A 7,632-nucleotide genomic window follows, 5' to 3' on the forward strand; every position below is an offset into this window, starting at 1 on the left:
AACAACTCTTAATGCCTTTTTGGCAATGCTGTTACAGTGAGCTATGGCACTTAGATCATTTGATATGAGTACTCCAACGTCCTTGACAGAGTGTGGGTTATCTACAAAGTTGTATCTATCTAGTTTATATTTGGTGTTTGGAGTTGCCAATTGTTTGATCACTCAGACACATAGTCAAGATCATTTTGAAGGGCAACAGCATTGTTAGTGGTGTTTAATAGTTTTATGTCATCAGCGAAGAGGACGCAGCTGCTTTTGAGATGATCGTAAAGGTCATTTATGTAAAGTAAAAAAAGTGTGGGTCCTAAGACGCTGCCTTTGGGGACACCGCTGTTAACTGGTGCAGGGTTTGATAGGGCTCTCCCTATTTTGACTATTTGTTGCCTGTTTGATAGGAACACTATCCATTTAGGTAGGGATCCGGAAATGCCGTAAGATTTTAGTTTTAACAGTAGTTTGTTGTGTATCACAGAATCAAAGGCTTTGCAGAAGTCTATGTAAATTGCATCTATTGCTTTACCCTGGTTGAGTTGTGTAGCCCATATGTTTTTGGAGTGAAAGAGTTGCAGATTACAGGACAAAATTTTCCTGAAACCAAACTGCTTGTTAGAGAGTAGGTTGTTTCTCTCTAAGTGGTGGGTAATGGATTGGTTAATGATTGATTCCATGACTTTGCAAGTGACATAACCTAGTGAGATTGGTCTGTAATTTTCAATTAGGCTGGAGTCTTCTTTTTTGAAAATGAGGATGACTGTGGCTAAAGACCATAGGTTGAGCATGGAACTGGTTCTGAAAGATATCTCATAGATTATGCTTAGAGGTTCTGTTATGGCAGTGGAAAGCTTTTTTTTAAGAAGTAGGCACATAATCCATCAGGGCCAATAGATAGAAATGGGTTTTGGTTGCGTAGTGCCTTTTCAACTTTATCTTCTGTAAAGTTGATATGTATCAGATCATTGCAGTTGGTTGTGGCACGACTAGGAAAAGTGGGGCATGAGCCATAGCTGTTCACAAAGACTGAACTGAAGAACGTTTGAAGAGATTGGCCTTAACAGTTTCATCATTACAGTCTTTCCTGTTAGGACTTTTTAGGGGTGGGATGGTTCTTGAATCTTTAAGTTTGGTGTTTACAAAATTATAGAAGGTGCAGGTGGATTTTGTGTGTAAGAGGTTTTCTTCTTGTTCCAGTGATAATTTGTGCATTCTGCCTTTATTTGGCAGCATAAGGTATTTTAGTAGTTTTAAAATTAGCTATGTGGCCAGTGTTGTTTTTTTGCTAAAGATATTTTTTTTATTGAAGATTCCTTATTGTTGTAGGGTAATTTGTTTTTTTCTGGTTGTGGGGGTTATTAATGGTATGTATAGTTTAATGACTCTTTTGACTTCGATCAAGAAAGTGTTATAATGGTCTTCAGTAGTATTACAGCCAAAGAACAGAATTTGCCAATCAAGAGGTGATAGGTTGGCAGCTATGAAATCATAGTTGCCTTTAAAAAACAACAACAACTTTTTTTAAAAAAAAACTTTTTTTATAAACTCCTGAAAATGAGAAGATAGTGGGGGATCCAAAGATAAAATACTACAGAGTATTAAATAAATATTTTTCCATGCTAAAGACATTATATATAAATATAGTAACCAGAGAGAACTTATTGATGATGATGAAACTGATGATTTCCTAGAATATAGTACTGAACTGCATATTTGGTAACTAAAAATCACTTTCAATTCCCCTTGCAAAGTTTTACAACAACACAATTTATTTTCAGTTTCACAGGGAATTAAGTCAGACATTTTAAAATATTTTTCTTTGTGATTCCGCTGTCACCCAAAATAGCCAGGGAAATTTCCATGCCAACTATTAAGACTCAGTAAAATAGCAGATTGTCAACTGATGTAGAACTGGGGTGAAGTAAATACTTTTGGAAAAATGAGAAACCATTTGTCACCCAAATTTCTTCTCTCTTATCAACATTAATAATGATAGTGATTCCTAATTCCAGGTGAATGGAAGCCTTATTCAATACAACTTCTGTTGTACCTCTCTGATGTTTCAGTTTGCTTTCTTGAATTAATGATCTTGAACATTAGTGTGTTTTAAAGTGAAGATGGAGGGCAGAGATGGAGCAATAGCTGGGAGGACTAAAGTTTAATTCTAAACGTTTGGGTCTCCTCAAGTTTAATAATACAAGATATATTGCTTGAGAGAAGAATCTTTATATTTAAACAGCTTTAGAATTGTTTTGCTTTGAAATTATACAAAGGCTGAAGAACATATTTCTTCTCTAATTTATTTTGGAAGTGGAAGCTTGTTATTTTTCTCATGTTTTGCTATTATGTGTGCTTGTTGAATTTTTTTTTAATCTGACTCTTAATGATACATTTGATTTTTATATCTATATGCCCTTGGCTATTGGGAACATGTACACATTTCAGTTTGTTTTATGGCTGGTTCATTTTCTTTTCTTTTCTTCTCTTTATTTCTCTCTATGCCTCTCCCTTTGCTTTTTCTTTTTTATATTCCTGTAAGTCAACTTTCATTTAAATTTAATGTATTAGCTTAATCTGAAAAAGATTCTTCCTTTCTCTAATAATGGTTCAGGTAACATAACAATAATTTGATTGATTGATTAATTTAAAAAACATTTTAAAAACATTTTATTTTTTCTCATTGTTTTGATTGAGATATACCATGGATTAGTCTGGGAAATGTCTTCTTGTCATTTTTAAAAAAATACCCAACAATAATTTCCTTTTTACCATGGAATATTAAAAGGATCGGAGTCTCCAGACAAATGTAGCTGAGTTAAAAGCTCAGAACTAAAAATCCTAGGGTTTTTTTGCAGGAGATTCCCATGCTGCATGAACAGCTTTTATAGGATAAGGTAAGGTGGCAATTCAAAAGAAGAAGTCTGTGCAAGAGTAAGCAAAGCATGGTTAGCATAGTGTGCTCTGTGATCAACATATGTCAAGCCATCCAAATCAAAGTGCAACACCCCCTCTCCCCACAGCTCTATATTGTACTGAGTGCTGGTCAACCACCAAATGAATTGAGGGTGTTTTATATGCATGTTGGTCTTTAGGCATTTATCTCCTTGACTATGTCATCAGTGACACAGTTCAGAAGCAAATGGGCACCACACCAACATCAGGGAACATGCAGGAGAAATGCCTACAATGGGTACAGCCATATTTTACAAGCAGCATCCTAAAGTACATCGCTTCCACTCTAATATGGATGGCAAGCACCCAGGTAAAAGGTTGAAGCAAAGATGGCAAGATACAATAAATGTGGACATGAAATATGCCCAATTGCACCCAGATGCTGTGTTTGATTGCACAAAATGATCTGAAAAGTAGAAGTACCTGCAAGAAAAAGACTAGGATGATAATGATGATGTAAGGTGGCAATTCAAAATGTGCTAAATGTGATCAATTGTTGAAGAACAAGTATCATATTGACAAGGTTACTTTTTAATATTGTCACAATCATTGCTAACATTTAGTGCTTATGAATATATGCAGTCAAACATCAACAAAAGCACAATTATTGTCAATATCTAGATATAGATAATCCTCAACTTACAACAATTCATTTAGTGACTGTTCAAAGTTACTAAGAAACTGGAAAAAAATGATTTATGACAATTTTTCACAGTTATGACTTTTGCACCATCCCCAGGGTCATGATCAAAATTCAGATGCTTGGCAACTGGCTCATATTTATGATAGTTGCATGTTCTGGGATCATGTGGCCACTTTTTGTGACCTTCTGACAAGGAAAGTCAATGAGGAAGCCAGATTCATTTAGCAACCATGTCCCTAACTTAATAACTGCAGTGATTTACTTAACAACTGCAGTGATTCACTTAACAACTATGGCAAGAAAGATTATAAAGTGAGGCAAAACTCATTTAACAGAAGAAATTTTGGGCTACCTAAGTATAGGGAGAAAATCTGATTCAACTCTTGATTCTTTTCAGATTCCACCACCAAATTAAATTCTCAGGTTTTTAATATTTTACAAAATCATATATATGAATGTAATTTAATAGATGTTTGGTATTTCTTAATCATTCTGAACTGGAATTATATTTTTTCCCTCAGAATTGAACTACTTTTTGCTAACATATTTACCAATATGTCAATTTTTGGTATCTTAAGGATATCCTTAAAACGTGTTAAGGATTATTACATGATACGTGACTTAGTGACTGTAGTGACAACCAAGTTGGAAGTGAGGTCATAGGTCTGTCACGAACGTGTGATTTTTTTGCATACTTTCTGCAATGCTTTGCAATGGAATTGCAAGTCTCCACTGTGGTTGCTAAGCAAGACTTCCTGTCCTTTTTCTATTTTACTTTGTCAAAGTCTTTCCCTTTCATTGAAAATCCTAAGGAAAAATACTGATGGCATCTGAATATCTTTTCTAAGGCCTTCATTGTACCCTGTAAATGCTAATCTATAGTATATATCTTGATTGCCATTATCTTCTTTGATAAAATAAAAAGCTATTCACCACTTCAATATCTTTGTTGTCAATTTTAAGAGTGACTGCTATCCATGCTGTAGTTTGGAAGCAAGAGATCACCCCCCACTAACATCTATTATATGGAAGTGCTGCAGGATTCTGTATTCTCTCTGCTCCTAATTGACATATTCGTGAAGCCCCTGAGCTCATCTGTAGCCCTGGGGTAGGATATCACGTGTATGTTGATGATTACCAGATATATATTTCAGCTTCTGGTGAGGCATTGCTCCTAATGTTCCGACTCAAAAACTGGAAGCTTTGAGGTTTTAGATAGGGAGCAACAAGCTTCAGCTGAATCCTGGTAAGATTTAAATATATTTGGGTTTGGGGATCTTCTGAATCTTGAACTTTACCATCTTTGCTGCTGGATGGATTGTTACTTCTTGAAACAGGCCAGGTGCATAATCTGGGGGCTCATAACTCCTACTCAAGATACAGGTACTGTCATGGGTCTTGGCCTTGTATAACTTTGAGCTGGCTGTTATGTGTGCTTCCATAACTATGTGTATCACACCTGTGCTCTGCAAACTGCATAGTTTGCTAGTTGGCATCCAAGTCCAATTCAAGGCTCTGGTCTAGGTTTTAAAGTCCTAAATAGCATGGGTCCAGGTAATCTGAGTGAACTCTGTCCCTGTCTGTCAATAAAGGAGCTTCCTTTGGTGGAACCCACTCAAAGGGAGACCCTTTTCTGTAGTAGTACACATTTTTTGGAATATTATTCCTCCAAAGTGAGATTGGCCCCAATTCTATTGTCCTCCTGGGGGCTCTTAAAACTTGGTTCAGCTTTCAGGCCTGGTGGTCCCATGGGAGGCAGGAGCCTATTAAATGTTTTAGGGTTTAGAATGCATTTCCCCGTTTTTATTATTATTATATGTTTAACTATTTTAACTGTTATTAATAATAACCTTAGTCTTTTTTCTCTATGCCCCTTGTTTTTCATTAGTAGAGCTTGCAGATCATTTGCATTTTCACTTTTGGAGTAATAAACATAGTTATTGATGCTTCTTTGTCCAATTTTAAATTTTGTTCATGTTCATCTAGTCCAGAGGTGGTATTCAGCAGGTTCTGACCAGTTCTGGAGAACTGGTAGTAGAAATTTTGAGTAGTTTGGAGAACTGGTAAATACCACCTCTTACTGCCCCTGCCCCCATCTATTCTCTGCTTCCCGAGTCCTAGCTGATTGGGGGGAGGGGAATAGGTTTTTTGCAGTAACCTTCCCTATAGTGGGGAGGGAATGGAGATTTTACAGTATCCTTCCCTGTCATGCCCACCAAGTCATGCTCACCAAGTCACACTCACAGAACTAGTAGTAATTTTTTTTTGAGTCCCAGCATTGATCTAGTCCAACTTCCTTCAATAAAGGCAGGTAGGTTGGATAAATAAGGAGAGAGTGTACAGCCTTGTCTCTTCTTTAGCCAGCCTAGTGCCTGACCATTATGATCTGCCCAGACAGTATCTTCCTGCCTTGTTTATAGGTTTCTTGTGTGATCAATGAAAAATTCTGGGATTCTAATTTTTTTGTATTATATGTCACGTTACAACCAACACTTCAACATTTTTTGAAATGTGATAGCAGCAAAACAGTTGTGTGTGAATATATATATTGTGGTTATGTTGTGGGTGCTTCTGAGAAAAGCAAAATGGAACATCTGAGAAATATGTAGAAAATCTTAAGAACGGAACCATCTAATAGTAGATTCAGTCTCTATTGTGGGTCTAAAATCAACATAGCTTTCATACTGTAGGAAAGATGGTGGGATTGTGGGCATCAAAATCCAAAATAATGGAGAGCTTCATGTTGGGGAAGTCTGCTGTGGATCAATAAGTTGTCCATCTGGGGGAAAATGCATTGAAAGGCAGAGTCTTAAAGCACTTAGAGATAATTCATTACAATATTAATTACCCTGAAAGCTTGAAGAATTCTTAGGAATGATATTTGAAGGAATATTGAATGGAAATATTTGTTTGATATACCTGTATCAAATAAAAAAGCATCCAGTTCAGAATTCTGGTTTCCATAAGTATTGTTGGTTTCCAACACTAGAAATATAGATATCACTTACTTTCACATGATTCCATTTAGTCATTGTAGGCAATTGTTTTGATAGGCCTTAAGATTATTTCATTTAATCTGAGATTTGGCTACAATGGGTGACTCAGTAAAAATTGCAGTACAGCAATATATTTTTCATAATTCAGTGCTCCCATCTTTACATGGACACAGCTTTTCAGTATAGACGATTTTGTGATATTTATTTCCTCCTATTTTCCCCTTAATAACCCTGGGTGGTGGGTTGGGCTGAGAGAGAGTCACACTGTAACCCTGTCAGGTGGGTTGGGCTGAGATTAGCCCAAAGTTACCCAACCTACTTTTATGTCAAAGATGGGACTAGAAACCAGACCCTCCAACGTTGTTAATGGGAAGGTATGACATTGTAGTAGTGTAAAGGCCTCTCCAGAGTTTGTTATTGTGAACTGAACCAGATGTAATGCTGATTTAAAATGAAATTGACTATGCCCCCAATTGAGCTCCAAGTGATATATTGATTTATTCTGTTTCCAATTTTATGTCAAGAAATCTTTATTTAAAGCTACCAATGCCTGATCATGACTCAGATGCATCAGCATCCCCCGGGAGAACTCCAATTTATGCAATTTGTTATTTATGTGGAATTTCCAAAAAGAATAATTATCCAGCAGCTAAGCAGTACCAGACCTTAGGACAGGACAGCAATATGACAATCCTAAACATTTAAATGTTCAGACATCTTTGAAGTTAGCTTGTTGATACTATTCCTTTTGAAAAAAATTCAATGACAATTCTGGATTTCTTTTAAAAATATATATATATTTAAAGCAGCATGTACTGAGATCCCATGAATGTTTAATCTGAATGTTCAACTCTGAATTCATAAAGGAATATAACAATTATTTTGTTCCTGTTGATGGAACAATATTTGATGAGTAAAAATACATGTACAACATGAATCTGGCAGACAGAATCTGGCAATCTTGTTTGACAAATCTTGTCTAGAAAAATCTTCAGCCCATAATCCTTGTAAAGAGACAAAGTTCTGACATCTGGATAAATCTGCTGGTAT

Source organism: Thamnophis sirtalis, unplaced genomic scaffold (genome assembly GCF_051295495.1).
Source record: "Thamnophis sirtalis isolate CommonGarterSnake01/CBP01778 unplaced genomic scaffold, rThaSir2_p1.2 scaffold_4, whole genome shotgun sequence".
NCBI lineage: Eukaryota > Metazoa > Chordata > Lepidosauria > Squamata > Natricidae > Thamnophis > Thamnophis sirtalis.